The following is an 18271-nucleotide window of genomic DNA, read 5'->3' on the forward strand; positions in this document are numbered from 1 at the left end:
AAAAAACAATAAAGCACCAGGAATCGACCTAATCAATGGTAAAATCTTGAAAAACCTTCCTGCAAAAGCGATACAACTAATGACAATAATATACAATGCAATACTAAGAATCCAATACTATCCTAAACTATGGAACCTAGCACAGATCATAATGCTACCTAAACCAGGTAAAGACCCACACCAAGCAGCATCTCACAGACCAATATCGCCACTTCCTGTGTTTTCAAAAATCCTAGAAAAAGTAATACACGTCCGCCTAAAACCAATAGTAGAGAAGGAAAAACTAATACCAGATCATCAATTTGGATTCAGAAACAAACACTCCACGATTGAGCAAATGCACAGGCTCATCAATGAAATAATACTAGCATTAGAAAACAAACAATACTGTACAGCCCTCTTTACGGACATCGAGAAAGCATTTGACAAAATAAACCACGAAAGCCTGCTAGAAATAATCAGAAAACAATTCCGGGAACAAATATACCAGTTAATAAAATCCTACTTTAGCAGCGGAATCTTCGTAATAAAAATCAGGGACACATACTCTGAAGTTAAAGACATCAAGGCTGGGGTTCCGCAGGGAAGCGTCCTAGGACCAATACTATACACATTATACACGGCCAACATACAAACAACTACCAATAGCAAAATACTGACACTGGTGGACGATACAGCTGTACTAGTCAGGCACACTAACCCAGAAGCAACAGTCACATTACTACAAGAACACAGCACAAAAATAGAAAGATGGCAGCAAGTTAAACAAATAAAAGCAAACCCCAACAAATGCAACCATATTACATTCACATTGCGAAAACAGATGGCACCAAACATCCTACGGAACGGCACGCACATAACACAAACAAGAAAAGTCAAATATCTAGGACTCCACATAGATACACAACTCACATGGAAACAGCATATTAAATCAATAATAGAGAAAATACAGACAACAAGGAGACAAATGCATTCTCTTAGAAGTCGAAAATCCAAACTAGGCATAGAAAATAAACTAAAAATATACAATATATTTATAAATCCAATCTGGACATACGGAATACCACTATGGTCGACAACAGCAAAGAGCCATATAAACGAAATAGAGACGGTACAAGTAAAAATTCTTAGAACAATAGTAAACGCCCCATGGTACGTTAGAAATGAGGATATTCGGAAGGACCTGGGAATACCAAGGGTCAAGGAGGAGATTAGCAGATGCGCAGAAAAGTACAGAGAAAGAATAACAACACACCCAAACCGACTGGCTGCGGAAACGATCAACACAAGCACAGAAAGAAGACTAGAAAGGAAACACCCAGCAGATCTCACAAAAGATATAACCTAACAAACACGAAGATGGTACCCCGCTGGGGGTAACCATCCACATGCTATTCAATCACATGTTACAACATTTTATCCAATGTCCCACTGGACAAATTGTAAAATTAAAAAACAAACAATAAAAAAAATTGCCTATATCGCTCTTGCAGTATATTGTAACAGGTTCTAGTATATTTGAGCATATTGTATTATATTTTGATGCATACTCTCTCTTCGATCCCTTAATTCCACCATTAAGACAGAAGAACTGATAAACTGAAGATGCTTATTCTGATCTCAACTTAAGAAAGGAGACACTTCTTTTGATGTATATTCGAAACGGGAACATGTATCAACCTGGATGGTGACCTTCGTTGTTAGATTGAAATTTAGCTTGAAAAATTTGTATTTCAAAATGTGGCAAGAAGAGGATAAAAGAAATTGTTAGTAATACTGAAAATTAATTTTATTTTTACTGAAATTACTGAAATTGATACTAAGGTCAGTGAAATTATTATTTTTCTAAAAATATTCAAGCCTTGAACTTTTTTTCATGGGGAGATCCTCATGGACACTGTTAGGGTAGTGTCGGATTTACCGACTAAAACCCTCTTGTAATACTTAGAATCATTCTGTAACACTCTAAACCGTTACTCCGTTGGATCTGCATAATAAACTCTATTATCATATATAAAGGTCAATTTCTTCATCTTATTAATGAAACGTTCGAATTGTGACGCGAGGAGATCACCGGCGATCTTATCCATTTCGTGATTTATTGTGTCTCCGACGTGACAATGGCTTACTTGACGCCTAACAGAGGTGCATCGGGACCTCCTCCGAAATTCAAGACTTGAACTGCTCCGCATATTCATCGGATCTGAGTATTGGATACAGAAAATGTCCGGGTAAATTTAGTTAAAAATGTTTCTGCATCAGGAAGTCAATTTCAAACAGTAAGTTAACTCGAGAGAATTAAATTATAAAGTTCTGGAAGAATGACATAATTTTGCATAAAAATAATACAAAAATGAGTACATCGAAACATTTTACAAAAGAAACAAAGCATGAAATGTTATAAAAAGTGAATTGTTTATTCGTTTTACAACATATTTTACATAACATGCTCTATCAGTTTGTTACCTCAAATTTGTCTTTTATCTCAATTTTCTCACATAATTTTCATAATATATTCATGAAGTAGTGTTGAATATATAGTACGATGCTATAGGCCCACTGCGAGGAAACACATCTTAAAAACAGCAACACTAGTAGAGAAAAGATGTTCAAGCCTAGATAAATATGATACAGTGCTGAAAAACTAGCATTAATATATCATAACAAGCAAAATGTGTCTTCATAATCTATGTGCTGCCAGCGATTTCCCACATGTTCAACGAGATATGCAGTACAGCAGGCGTATAAATTTGTTTTTTATTTTTGTTGAGTCAAAAATCAGAATATTGAGTATGTTACTTTCCCGCTGATTGTAAAATCATAAATTGTAAAAGTGTCACGGCTCATTTTATTATCGTAACATCTGTTCAAAATTTGTCAATGTATATTGCGATCTGGAGATTACGGTAGTGAATATGCAACGATCGTATGCCCCCGTGAGAAGAGCCCGGACATTGTATTTATTCTTATCGCGGGTTCGATAATAAAATATCCTTCTTGCTTTTGGCATTTCATCTACATTGTAATTTTTTGTAACAGTTTTGACCAATGATACGGTCAAAGATGTTTCGATAAGCGGGTTAAAGTAATTGGTAACAGTAAGTGAGTAATTCTCCATACACCTCCGGGTGATAGGCTGGAGGTTCTTCATCCCAAGGACCGTAGAATTCCTCTCCTTATTCTTGTTCATAAAAAACGACGCCCATTCTGTATATAATAGGAAAAATTGACATTATTAACGTCTTCCTTTTGTTTGTTGTCTTTGGGCCGCTCGTTTGTCGGCTCGTCATTATCTATTGCGACTGCGCGTTAATTTTAATTTATTTATATGTACTGATCGTGGCATTCCATTCACTTCGATTTTAACGTTATGGTACTTGAAAATATTGGGAACTTTATGAAATCCTGTATATTCGTTTGAGATTTCCCTCTACTTAATTCTTTCATTAAGTGTAACAAATCTACCATTTTGAAATTGTCTTTATCGATCCGTCTGTCGTAATATTCCTTAGATTTTATTTTCGATTTTATCACTGAGGTGGTAGGACGTGTAGGGTGCCAAAGAAATACTCCGCGGATTAATTTAACAATGAGTTTATTAATTATACGAGGAAGATCTGACAGTTTTACCAGCGTGCGTTACCTGGGTTGTACTCGTATTGTTCTTCGCGTGCTCACCGTCGACTCCACTTCATTGATCTCTCACAACGCTCTGTCTCTCTGTGACTCTGTGCAACTGTGTGTCGAGCTTTTCCTCCTTTACTTTTATATAGGGTGCCGAGGTCCCCGAAAGAGAAAGTTTTCTTCTGGGGTAGGGAAACGGTTTTCTTTATCGAAGGCCTTGCGCCAGAGTTCATTCATTTACGACTTCCTCGCCAGGGTTTTCGTTCCGCAGACCATGTGGCCAACATATGCGCTTAAACCCTGGGACGTTCTTTATGGCCTTAAGCCGCTACATTAGATTTTCCTTTGCTGCGAATTGTGTCGTGTTGATCTCGTCAAATAGATGCCTTAAAAGTTCTACATAGGTCGGTTCCATATTTTCTTCGTTTATTACCTTACCGGACGCTTCTCTGGCTTGGCCAGACGTTCGAAAATTAATTCATTAGAAGAGAACTTCGTTCCTTCGTGTACACAAATGTTATAGGAGATTATGGCTAACTCCTACCACTCATTCTGATTCCTTGCTTTCTCTGCATATAATTTGAGGTATCCGACTGAGGTGGATAGGTCCTGCTGTCGTATAAGATTTTTATCTTCATCTGGGTTGCCTTCTTCTCAGTTAGGAATTGTGGAAAAACCCGAATTACGAGTGCCGGAATTCGAACCTGATCTGGAATGTTCGTAACCAACTGCGCTAACCACTGCTCTGCCGTCGTCCGGTCGAAACCGTTGGAAAGTTTGCTGCCAAGTGCCGGCTACAGTAGGAATTCCAAGGGAGCACTTGCAGCTTGGAGCACCGCAGCTGGACAATCGTCAAAATAACGATTTCCAACAACTTCAATTCGACAAAAAAACGTGTCAACAACATTCTGCTGCACAGTGACAAGCGACAACTTGCAGCCGGAACAACTCTGCATCGGAACTCACCGATTGCACGACAACACAAGTGGAGCCTTCGGAAAGGAATACCTTTCTCGCGAACCACACGCACACAGTATTCCGCTGCACAATGATGAGCGACAACTGCAACCAGAAAAACTCCGCATCGGGAATCACCGATCGTACATCACAAATAATTATCTTCGTTAACGAAGTATCCTCATCACGATGCATGCCCACACAACGTGCCAGTGTAACAATGGCAACCGCAGACAAACTCACCTCCTTGTATCGAAGCCGAGGCTATTATAACGATCGATTTACGCTCGTATCGAAACGACTGCACGAGTACGGACAATCCGGTCGTCAGGCAGAGTCCGATTTATTATTCCTCGAGAAACGTCTGAACGAAGCTTGGCTTGAATTCGAATCCATCCAATGCGAGCTTGAAGATTTAGACGAGGAGGAACACGCGCGTTTCCTCGAGATCAAGAACCAGTATTCCGATTCATTAATACGGATAAAACATTTCATGGAGGGCAAACGACCAGCATCCCCGTCATCTCCAAGTAGTCATTCAAAATTCATCGTTCAACCCTCAACGACTAGGGAAGAAATGACTATACGAGACGATGACTTCAAAAGGGACCGAATCACCAATTACGTCACCAATTACGCCGTACTGCACCACGACCTGTTAGTCACAGCCCAACTGAACATTTTTAATCACAAGGCATAACCAATCCGATGTAGAGCTCTGCTAGACACTGGCTCTAGCATGAACTTTATAACCGAAAAGTTGGCAAAATCCTTTGATATAAAGCAAGGGAGATGTTCCGTCCCAAGACTCGATTCTGTTGGATCATCGGGGGCAGTTTAGCAGCTCAATCGACATCATGCACATTTCAAGGCCACCAGAACAGATCTTAACACTTGTCCACTAATCTCACAGATCGCTACATCGGACAAGTTTCTGACCACCACCTTCTCCCTGGAGTCACCTTTGGCTCCAACAACGCCGGGAGATTCTCCAATGCCAAAACATGTCCCAATCACGGAATCCACAACGTCGAACTTCCCTTCACCAACCATGACATCCTCCACGCTTCCACAGGTGAGACGATGACGAGAACGAGAAGGTCAAAAGAACGCGTAATACTGTCAAGGGTCTGATGTTTCAGAATCACACTACGAAGAAACGTGGAACCCTCCAGAGCAACCAAACCGATCCACCTGGCCACTCACCGATGAACTCGCCAGGAAGGACGAATCAAGGTATTCTGTGCACAGTCCCAGCATGGTGACCCTTCCCGGAAAGAAACAAGGCCTAATGCTGGACAACTCAGAGCTCAACTGCCCCCTGAAACCAGAGTCTAGGCAGAACATTCCGGACGCGTTTTGTAGAGGACTGGTAAATAGGATGTTTGATCGTGAGATTTACTAGATGTTATGGCTTGTTGTCGTAACCGTTGAATATATTTAAAAATAATAAATTAATATACAGATTATATTCGCTGAGTCGCTCGTGCAGAGTATAAATCGCAAAGTAAAATTGCTAATTAATACTCAGTAAATGCTTGCCAGATACTCGTCGATAACTCGGTAGATAACTCGTGATAACACTTAGATAGCTCGTCGATACATAAAGATACTCGTTGATACCGATAGATACTATACTCTTTTCGGTTGCGTCGGTTTATTTATACTGGTCGGAGGGAGTCGGAAAATTCAAATTCGTCTTTGTTCGACGGTTGCTCGTAGTGGCGACATTGTTTTTGCCCGAAGTTTATTTATTATTATATTATGCATATCCTAACGGTATTGATACTCCGCGGCAAAAAGCTACAATATGATTTGATTTGTTCTCTGGCTCATGTGCTGCTACATGTACTTTAAAGGAATAAAACTGGCACAGTCGCGTTTGTGACACGAAACGGTGATTATCGTTTCCCTTAATTTGACGCATTTTGCTATTCAAAGATACTCATTTCTGTGACTTCCTCTATCTCTGTTAGAAAAGTTTATATTTGAAATTTTTTAGTTTTTATGAGAACGTAAAAGATAAATAAATATTAATAAATATTACAGTAATGTAATATAATGCTATATAATAATATTAATAAATACTTCGCTATTTACTTATTTTATTTCTATTAAAGTATATTGTATTTTTCATTACAGTACTTTCATTTTTATTTAGTGTAATAATAAACGTATACGTTAATATTTATTGACATTAGTCTAATTGTAAGCTTTACAGTGAATTTAATAGAATTGATAAGAACGGAATTGCTAAAAGGATATATATGTGCAATTAAATTAGATTCTTCTAAGTCAATAGAACTAAACACAATGTGTTTGTATTAATTGCTATATATATCACAATTTCAATATTAAATTATGGTATGTATTATTAAAAGGTATAGTTTAATGTATATATTAAATACATATAAAGAATTTATTTGTAGATTTTAAATATAGGTACTAGATCACGGAATGGGATCGAAGCATGGATTACTAGAAACGTACTGAATATATGTTGCTTGTGTGTAAGAAGATCCGCTAATGACAATTTTGCAGATACTTCGGATTCTTGAGAGAGTTCAATTGTTCAGATACTACAACCTGGCCCTTCAATTTTAATTACGCCGAAAGTTTTGAAGAGCCGAGAAAAAAGGGAAACCTCAAGGAAAGCTGCAATTAATATTAAAAAGCAGCAGTCAATGTCACTTGTTGCAAAATTACGAAGGCCATTAACTCTTGATAATGACAGTAATGTAAATGTTTGTATCATATTATGATGAAATTTAATACTTTTAATCTTACCCCAAATCTTATGTTACTAATCAATACTAACCTTTATATATAGTACCTAGTAATGCTTAATATCGGTTAACTAATATGTTGAAATCTAATTGCTTAATGTATGTACATTGTGTATATAAATTCTATTATAACGTTGCTAAATATATTCTAAATTTTTAGAGGAAAAGTAAAAGATTTAGAAATAGAAAAAGTGCTAGAAGTAGTTCAGAAGAAGAAATAACACCAAGCCCTACAAAACATAGTAACTAGTACAAAACATACTATATTTGTAGGGCCTTGTATTATTTTTTCTTTATTCTTTATTTCTTTATTTGATTTCAAGGAAAATCGCGGGTACTTCACAGACACAATCACAGGATCGTCTTTCTATAAGAGAAGATGAAATACAGCTAAAAATGTCTTCGATGACAGCAGAAAATAGTAATAGAAGGAGAATTTTCTCACGGAGTGCAAACACGAAGATGCAGCAGCTAAAAGAAAATGAGTCATCCCCTGAAATGAAAAAGTTTGGAGCAAATATTAAGAAACAAGATTTTAAAAAGCGGCAGAACAGATCTGTGACATTGAGCAAAGATGCAATACAACCATCTTCGGAGGAAAAGGGTACAATTACAGAAATTCATATAAAAAAACACGTACAAATCGAATGCTCTATTCGATCCATATGGCAAGGTACCAGTAAAGAAAAAAATTGAAGCATTTGTACAGGCAGACACGAACACTTCAAAACTTGCTCAACCAGAATAACTAGAACAAAAACACGAGAACAAAACACTAGAGCTGCTTCACAAACAGAAGCTTCGGAAAACGCAAGCATTGGAGAGATAGCGATTGCTCATAAATTAGCACAAAAATCACATTTAGCAAAATAAATGCAAGAGAAACAGCGCCAAAAATGAAGAAGAAACGTCTAGCTCGATTACAACGATCTCAGGTATAAATTTGATAATTTAAAAGATAGATGTGTACAAATATAAGGATACCGAAAAACATATTGATTTTTATATAGTATAGAAAATTAAGTTACAGTTGGATTAATTCGCAGGAAAAGGAAAAAAGAAGAAAAGAAGAAGAGCAACAGCGTTTACAACGTTTACAAGAACAAGAAAAGGCAGAACGAATACTAAACTGAACAAAAATGTCGAGAACAAGAAGCTGAAAGACGAAAAGAAGAAGCTAAACGACAAGCTGAAGCTGAAGTAAGGAAAAACATCAGATGCTTACATCACAGGTAACATTGCAGACAATATCAAAGTAAAACAATATCAAAGTTTCTTCTTTACTAAATATTATTACTTGTTGTCGTAACCGTCGAATATATTTGAAAATAATAAATTAATATACAAACTATATTCACTGAGTCGCTCGTACAGAGTATAAATCGCAAAGTAAAACTGCTAATTAATACTCAGTAAATGCTTGCTAGATACTCGTCGATAACTCGGTAGATAACTCGTGATAGCACTTAGATAGCTCGTCGATACAGAAAGATACTCGTTGATACTGATAGATACTATACTCTTTTCGGTTGCGTCGGTTTATTTATACTCGTCGGGCGGAGTCGGAAAATTCAAATTCGTCTTTGTTCGACGGTTGCACGTAGCGGCGACATTGTTTTTGCTCGGAGTATATTTATTCTTACATTACATGCGTTCTAACGATATTGACACTCCGAGGTAAAACAACGATATGATTTGAATTGTCCTCTACTCATGTGCCGCTACACGCGGAACCAGCGGACGCTATCGCACACAAATCAGCGATAACATCAATCAAACAATCACGAAAGAAATCTAACCAGACGAAAGCTACAATGCCTCCGATTTCATCATCTGTGCAGAATCGGACCTATAAGCTCAACACTTTCTTACTGAATTCACAGAGGAACACCTCTAGCAAATCTATAACCACAAGCTATTCCCTGGAATCACCCTTATCTACAACGACGCCGGTACTTTGTCAAACGTCAAATCAAGTCACGATCCCAGTCACGACGCAGAATGCTGCTTCTACACCAAGAGTCATGAACAAGAGAACGCGATTCGGGCAGATCATCGGGGAGAGCTCAGTCTCCTAATCAACTACAAAACTCCGCGTCGTGTTTGACGAACCTACACCAAGCAACACCGGAGTTCCTTTCAACGATACCTCCTGGGTCGACCTGTTCTACGATACTTCGTGGGCAGTGGTGTTACACGACTCTTCCTCAGCCGACGTGTCCCATAACACCTTCCGGGCCGACATGTTCCATGATACTTCATGGAGAGAGATGTTCCATGACACTTCCTGGGCCGAGATGTTCCACGACACCTCCTGAGACGAGGTGTTCAACAATACTTCCTGGACCGAGGTAGTCACCGACATTTCCAGAGTTGATGCGTTCCACGACACGTCCTGGGTCGTGAACTCCAGTATGAAATTTATTGGCCACGATAAGGTCGGCGATTAACCGCACTACGAGGTAGACGACAAGCCCTCAACACAACGGCCCTTCAGCCGTATCATCAGATTCGCTCTGGCGGCGACTGCATCATCTGAAATATATGTCGATGTCCATCGGGGCCTTTCTTTTGGAATTTTTGGGAAGATCCCCAATACTTTAGTCTAGACTATTTATTATAGGTGTACTTAAACAATAAAACTTAGAAGTAGTTGTTATGATTCAATCCGATTATGTTAGGTCCTAGATTTGTGACAGTGGGCTTGGGCTCGAGGTGACACAACTGGTCGCTGAACGTAGCTGCGGTCAGGGATGAACGTTTTTACCTAACAGAGAAGTGCCAATATTGTGGGACACAAGTTGTATTAACAATCAAACCCCGGGCAGGAGCAATGTCAGCTCTACACGGGTCTGCCTACCAACTGCGGCTGGAATTTTGTTGGTATCCCCGGCCAATATGCAACGAACAAACGCGATCGTAAGGAGAGGAAAGTTTCCATCAGTTTTTAATTCTTGCGATCACCTTGAAGAGTTTTCACGTGCAGTCTTATCGTCTTTACGTGCAGTATTATACCGAGCGTCATAGCAAACGTTACTTTGTGCTTCAAAATATATTCTACGTTTAACAAAGAGTTACCCCGTTGACCGTGGATTAGTTATTGAACCTAAGAACATTGTCTCTAACATCTCGAGTGTCTAATCACCCCGGTTATTTGTCAGACTCTGTAAAAATCAATATTTATACCAGTAAATATAATCTCTATTGTACAACAACGATGGCTAGTCCGAATGAAGATTCGTTAACCGCCCCTAAACTTAACGTTAACCCGACATATATATGTCGGAGAAAGATTGGAAGTATGGGCGTCTCAGGTACCCTCACTTGAATTGGCCATTGTAGGTACAGCGATAGTTTATTGTTTCAAATATGTCGATGCAAGAGATTACAGGTAGTCGTGACGAACGGACGGTCGAGATGTCGATGACGATGGATTCAGGTTCTATAACGAATCCACGGCCAACGGAACGGCGACCTCAACGTGATACACTATTTTCGTTTTACTCAACGTAAAAGTAGTACTCCGCTCAGTAAGCTCTCTCAGATAACTCTCTCTCGATAACTTAGCAACCAACTCAGTAACCAACTCGATCAGGAACTGTGTCAACTGTGTCAACTGTGTGTTAGTCCAAATGGACCTACCCTTATATAGTCTTCTCCCCACCTCTCGGGTCAATCTTTGTTTTAAGGCGAGTTGCATAATTACTTCATACCTCTGTTGTTACACGTCCATCCCGTGGCCGTGACCGGCTACGTTCGGCGACTCATTATGTCTCTTCAAACCCAAGCCCATCGTCATAAACCCTGAGTACACCTAATCGGATTAGCGCATTACAACTATCTCTTGATTTTATTGCTTCCCCTGCGACCGTCGGTGCAGGCGGCATTCATGAAAATGGGTGTTGTGACGGTGCAGGTTATAATCGGCCAAGATGGCCAACCTGCTGGGACCGAGCTTATAAGCTGGCAGCTCCGCCTCCTCGCGGCCCCCGCTGGAAACGGTGCGGCGTGGTGCGTGCATCGCGTCGTACCGGCTAAGTGAGCTGCTGCCCGAAAGGGTAGGTTCAACTTGTCCAATGACCAAATGGGAGGGCAGGGTTTTTCTAAGCCGCGCGCCGACCATCTTGCGCGCCGTTTCCTGGGTAGGTGGGGGCTAGAAGGTGGATAAAAGTATGAGTGAAGGCCAGTATGAGTACTATACTCCAGATATGGCACGATCGCCCGAGGCGAGAAGCTCACATTACTTGATTTTATTGCTTAAGAGTAGATATAATGAACGTTTGGGCTAGGATATTGGATGTTTTCCAATCATTCCAACAGAGAGGCCTCGATGTCCCTTCATCTCCGACATATATATTATAACCTGTTGACCGCGGTGTTATACCAACTCAACCAGTCCTATTATCTTAACAGAAATAAGGGGATCGGTCTGTTCGTGGCGTCGATTATTCTAATCGTAACGGGAATTTACGATTCCCATTGATGCGCTTTCTCGCGATCGCGTCTCCCCGCAACTGGTCTAATAAACAATGGTCTTTTCGTTATATAGCTAATTATCGGCTCGATACAATTTATTACAAAGTTTTTTATTTTTATCTTTCATCTAATATGGCCACTACATCTTATGATAATATAAAAAACGAACATTATCTCGTTACTATATCATTAAAAACGATGGAAAGCATTGGAAAAATAGGTTTCCCTAATCCTTCGGAATCCAATAAAATTATTTTTCTTTCTTTCGATTTCGTTCATGCAACAAAAAGTACACGTAAGAATTAACTGGTTAAATGTAACAAATTTAGATAAGATATTCATTTTCATCGACTACTATATAGACGAACTAATAAGTAGAAATTAGATTTAATGATTTTCTATGGATTACGTGCAGATTACGTACGATTTCGTGATTTATGTGCGGATCTAAAAAAAAAGATTCAATTGTCCGCAAAGCTTATAATATATCTTATAATATATAATATAGTAATATTATAAGATATTATTAAGATTCTCAAATCAAAAGTGAATCGCGTGCTTTGTTTGAGAATGAAATTAATTTTGAATTTATTTCGTTCACAATTAATTGGCATGAATTGTTGCTTGCTATATCTAGTGTTAGTAAAAGTTTACAGAACATCGAAAATTTGATTTCGCCTGTGATCTGAGTTTAGCCGTACATCTCCTAAAAGGATTAAATGATTTTTTAATAAATTTTCAAAATAACAGTTATTTTAGAACAAGGATAATGGAAATACATAAACATTCTGTTAATAATGACGTAGGTATACTGATAGGAACTAATATCTGAAGAATATCTGAATGTCTTAAAAAGCTTTTTAGAGTAAAAAATAAAGTACACCTTAGAAGTTTTGAATTGTGGGGTCAAATAAATTTATACTTTTATTTATTCGAAAGTTTATTTATATTATTTATTGTATTCATCGTAATATATAAAATAAAATAACGAATGAAAAGTGATAGAAAATAATGAAAAGAAATGTTCAGGAAAATGTAATACTTTTTTGATCATACAAAGACAAACTTTAACATTCTACTTTTAGTTTCTAATCTAAAAAATTCTCTGCCGTATTTAATTTCTAAGGCGTAAATATTCAAATCGCTATCGTTTATCATCGAAACATCTATGTATTTGCATTATTCTTATTCTAAAGTAGTCGTTATCTCAAAAGAAGGGCAAAACTGTAAATCATAAAATCATGTCGTCACATTTTAATTAAAAATAAAACAAAACTGTAAATCATAGAATCATATCGTCACATCCTAATTGCCGAGAAAATAGAAGTAAATGAAATAAAAGTTTTAGAATGTAACCAAAGCTTAATAGTCGTAAAAAATGCCTTTCTGGACACTAAGAACGTGTCACGTTGGGGACACAAGAAATCACTAAACCGATAGATCGCCGGTGATCTCGCGTCGCAGTTCGAACGTTTCACGAATAAGGTGTAGGAATTGAACTTCGTATAAGATGATGGAAATTTTATTGTACAAGTCCAACAGAGTGACGGTTCAAAGAATTATAACAGAATGAGGTATCGAGCGCTAATTTAGGAAGGTTTTTATAGTGAGGTTTTAGTCGGATGTATATCAGAGGCGGTTATTCAGTCACTGTTTTGTTATTGTTTCGATAGCTATGGCATGCAGGATGTTTTCGTCTACTTGATTACTATTTCGGAGTGGGTGGCCCTCTTGAGCGTGTGACAAGTGCAACCGCGTTGTATGTGTGTCAATGCAAGTGTGGCGATTATCGGGATGTTTCCACCGCGCCACGTCGGTCGACGACCGCTGTTTGGCTAGCGAAAAAAGAAAGAAACCGTAAAACTAAAGGATCGTTCAAAATTGGCAGTTTATACGTTCGTTCAAGTTTGTATAACGAGATTGCGATATTAGTTACATTACGTTACGTAGATATTAGTCTATGTTCATTATTTACTTTCGGTGAAACTGTAGAGAGACTGACTAAACTTCGATTTCGATGATTTTTTAGTATGTCGTGCAAATCGATATTTTAAACAATTTTTTCCTATACGTACAAGAACTGAACTTGCTTAATTTCCGAGATATTTGCAAAAAACTACCGGTATCGCTTGAGTGAATTCTGCCTATAGTTGTGCGTGCGTGCAACATATGCGTCGGTTGCTACCGGATACAATATTTTGTTCATAGTATATGTAGGTATGATAGAACGGGTGAGTATTACGGGAGATTGAAATATTATTTAACTGCTAGGTAAAAGGAGACGTCCGCTTAAGGAGTTCACCGCCAAGCCACAAAAAACGCGTGTGCTCGGCAAAAACTGAATAAGCCGATGAATCACTGATCAACGAAATAAACTCGATCATTACAAGCGACGATATACAGGAAATTTATGTCGATTTTTCCTTAACAATAAATAATGTCAATGTTTGTGTACATTTATTATACAATTACATTATTTATATAAATGTCTCCTATGGTGTACAATTACATATATTTGAATAATGTAGAAAATATTGCTCTTTTTATTTCCACATTCCAACTGTACGAACAGTTTTGTTTTTCACTATACATACATACATGTATCTTAAATGTTATACATGTAATATCGTCAATGGAATATATTGTTATTATATCCTGATATTTGCAATTTATTTACAATGAATGGATTATACAGATATAGACAGAAAGACGATGGTAGTTTAATATGAACTAATCGCAATAACACGCTACAATCTAGACAACTCTTGACACAACGGATCAAACATTCTTTCTCACGCAGACCACACTCTCTCGACAACGCTAGTGTCACAGAAGGAATGCCACAGACGAAATCCGACTAAACAAAGCGATAAAATAGCGAAATTCCAAGCGCCTTAGCATGAGTGACCATCGGGATAATACCCGGTTACTCTATCCGTTCCCAGAGATATATGATCGAAGCCTCTTCCCACTTCCACGAATAAAAGAATTTAAATATTCCCCCTAAAAATTATCCAGGTCAGTCTTGAACAGTCACGCCTAGAGTTCGGAAGTGTATTGCAAACGAAAAAAAAATAAAGTTTCTTTTTTTTCTTAAATTTCTCTTTTATTTTACGTGACACTAGCAACATTATATCGATAACGCAACTCGCACTCTCTGACTTCTCGATTTATTCTCCTCGACTTCTCAACTAACAACTGAACTGCCCTCGCATATCTTTTGTCTTTCCGTAGACCCGCCACGCACGTGTTCCGCGACCGCTCGTGGCCAAGGCCACGTAGACATTTTCTACGAAACTATTCACTTGAAGGACTGAACGACGACACATTTATGCGCCCATCGGCACTTCGGCTCTCGGGACATTGTTTATGATTCACTAGATATTTCTTAGGCCCTTCTCCCCGATACTACATACATACTTTACATGTATCATGTTTAATGTATGATGTGTGCATGAAGATCTTGTTAAGACGGCTTGTTAAAATTGTACTTACATATCTATTTAATCAATATTAAAGTACAAATATTATACGTTTATATTCTTATATATTCGCGCAAGGATATGCGCAGGTGCTATGTTGTACTGCTGGATTGTAGCCAATCAACGAGCAGTACTGTAAGCAATTTTAAATAACAGCGATGGACTGACGCGAGGCACCGCGCAGTCATTCTATGGATTCGCATATCACGACCGGCACACTTCAAAACCGATGGGCTGATGACGGAGATAAAGAGTGGCGGCACTCGGCAACAATGTATATGAGCCTAATGAGTCATCAATATCCCAACGGTCCGCCGAATATTCGAGAAGAAGGCGTGCGTGGCAACGGTCGTGAACGCCTAACAAACGCGTGGATAGTGGGGATATTGAATGGTGACAAAGGGAAAAGAATCGGATCCGATCGAAAGTCAAGTTGTGAGAGCTTCAGTCTTGGAAAGTCACGGCTGGAGTTCGGAAGTAAACTGTCGTTAGTATAAACGAGGTGTTACCAAATAAATTCTCTCTTTCTTATTTTCATCTTAGATTTCTTTTTTTTTATTTTACGTGACACGCACATGGTCAAATGTACGTCGTGTTGAAGGATACCTACAATGTGAATATATCAGTTAGTAATGAATGCTAAACAAAGAATTATAAAGTTAACCTGTTAAATTTTGATAGAAGAGCATATACAAATACAAAAGATGTAACACTTGACCGACCATTGATTTATTTAAGGTAAATATTTTATATACGCTTATATAACTAAAGATTTTGCTTAAGTTATTCTAATATGAAACAGATATGTTTTATATAATTTAACCTATATTATTGTGGTATACCAAATATATCAAACCATATGTATAAAAGATAAATAAATGAGATCGTAGATCTAGACGATCTAAATGTAGATCTAGATCCTAGATAAGAGAAATAAACGTGTAATATGTATTAAAAAATACGGAATTTATGTTCTTAATTCAATTATATTTTTATTAACTGTGTGGATAGGTTCGTACTTTTTTATCTAATACCAATACACGACTACCTAGGAATATGTACAGAACCGAAGAAAATTAAGCAATAAATTACCTATTTGTGATTATTGGTATGGACCTACGTGACGGTCGACAACAATTAACTTTGCAATTTTCACAGTTCAGTTTACGATGCAAAATTTGTTTAATTTCTATCCTTATTGACACAAGATAATAGGTTTCAAAGGTTCATTTTTAATTGCAAAATATTTTCTTTTTCCTCCTTTTTTAATTAAAAGTTACAAATTTGCCATATTACCGTAGTACCTTTTTACCACATTTCATCATATATAACAAGAACAAAGTTTCTTGTCTATAAAAAAATGGAAAAGCGTCCAAATGTAAATATTATATTGGCATGAAATACGTTCAAACAGTGCTTAAAGTCATAATGCGTTAATATATGTTAAAGCCTATCTTTATTTGTATTAACATTAATATATAATAAGCAAGCATTGAAGTATTGAACCTTTGTTTGCTCTTCTACTTTTTGTTATAACTTATATATACAATTATTACTATTATTTAAAAATTAAATTAATTATTAATTTTAAAATTAAAAATTAATTGTTTTTAAATTAATTTTAAAAACTTTTGACCCGCCAAAATTGTATCAAGTGAAATTATATTTTAATAATCCAAAATATGTGAAGCGCTGATGGATTATTTTGTTTAAACATGTCAATATTACTTTTATAAATGTAAAAATATTACAACATTGCAATGTTAAACTTGAGAATGTTCTTTTTCTTATATAGATCAGATCGCTTTAAAATTATTTTCTTCTATATATTGTGAAACATTGATTATGGAATTCGTTAAGATTTTAAGAACAAGGCCAATTTGATTGATCAATGATTAACAGAAGAGCGTGCTTTAATCTTATATGTTAGAGAACAATCCGTTAAAAAGTTTTAGCAAGTGAAACAAGATATATCCTGAGAATACTTTGCGAAATTCTGAATATTATTGCTATAAATTCATTTATAACTTATCAATAAATTGCGCTATAAAGATAATACATTTTTTTATTATAATGCTGTGTTATTTGTTTTTATCAAAATTTTCTTATTTAAAAGCAATTAATGAAGTTCAATCAAATAATGACAAAATATTGTAACATTTTAACATAGTTGTATGCATTAAATATATAATTCAATACGATACTTTTATAAAATAATGATGTTTCAATTTTAACTTTTTCATTTATCTAACTTGCTTTAATTTCTTAGGGTGCTCAAAGTCTCCAGAAACTTGTGCATGGATTTCGTATTATTCAACTAAACCTTCTCTTCTCTTATGTTGGTATGGTGAGTCTTTTCTTATGATCTTTATTACGAGATGCATGTAATCATGTGTTCTCTTTTTTATTATGACGGATTTAAATGATGTACTGCGTGTCTTTACCAATGAATATTTACAAATGGCCATGATATTGCTGGATACGATAAGCGCTGTATTAAAAATATAATTAAAAACATCGGATCAGCGGAGTGACCAGTGAGATCTCTATTTATAACGTGCCGTCTGCGTATAGAAAAGAATAAAAATCACCGGCCTAGTCGCGGTTAGCGATTGAACTCAAATTTGAAATTGTTTGTGTCGTGCAACCCAACTGTTAACGCCAACCGTCCAAACCTTGCTTTCGGAGGTTGATCGCGCCATTTCGTTTAGCGAATGTTTTCCTTTTTTTCTGATAACTAATTAGTTACCCGATTTTATTTATTTATTTTTGTTTAATTCTTTGGTATATAGTTTATATAAACATAACGTATTTCTAAAAAACGTTCTCTTTGTCCAACGAACTTTCGATTCCTATACAACCTCTCCTGGTTATCTGATGCACGCGTAACATTCACATATCGTTACATATCGTTGCCATCCCTCACTTTTCGTATTCTTCTTATTA

General features: G+C 37.0%; 1 long non-coding RNA gene across 1 annotated transcript; it reads left to right on the plus strand.

Annotated features, from left to right (window-relative positions):
* Window positions 1-7830: 7830 nt before the first annotated feature.
* LOC122577524 lies at window positions 7831-10252 on the plus strand. Its single transcript, XR_006320361.1, has 3 exons — window positions 7831-8302; window positions 8414-8599; window positions 9251-10252. It is a non-coding gene; the product is annotated as an uncharacterized LOC122577524 (long non-coding RNA).
* The last annotated feature ends 8019 nt before the right edge of the window (window positions 10253-18271 follow it).

Source organism: Bombus pyrosoma, unplaced genomic scaffold, assembly GCF_014825855.1.
Source record: "Bombus pyrosoma isolate SC7728 unplaced genomic scaffold, ASM1482585v1 HiC_scaffold_4727, whole genome shotgun sequence".
Lineage (NCBI taxonomy): Eukaryota > Metazoa > Arthropoda > Insecta > Hymenoptera > Apidae > Bombus > Bombus pyrosoma.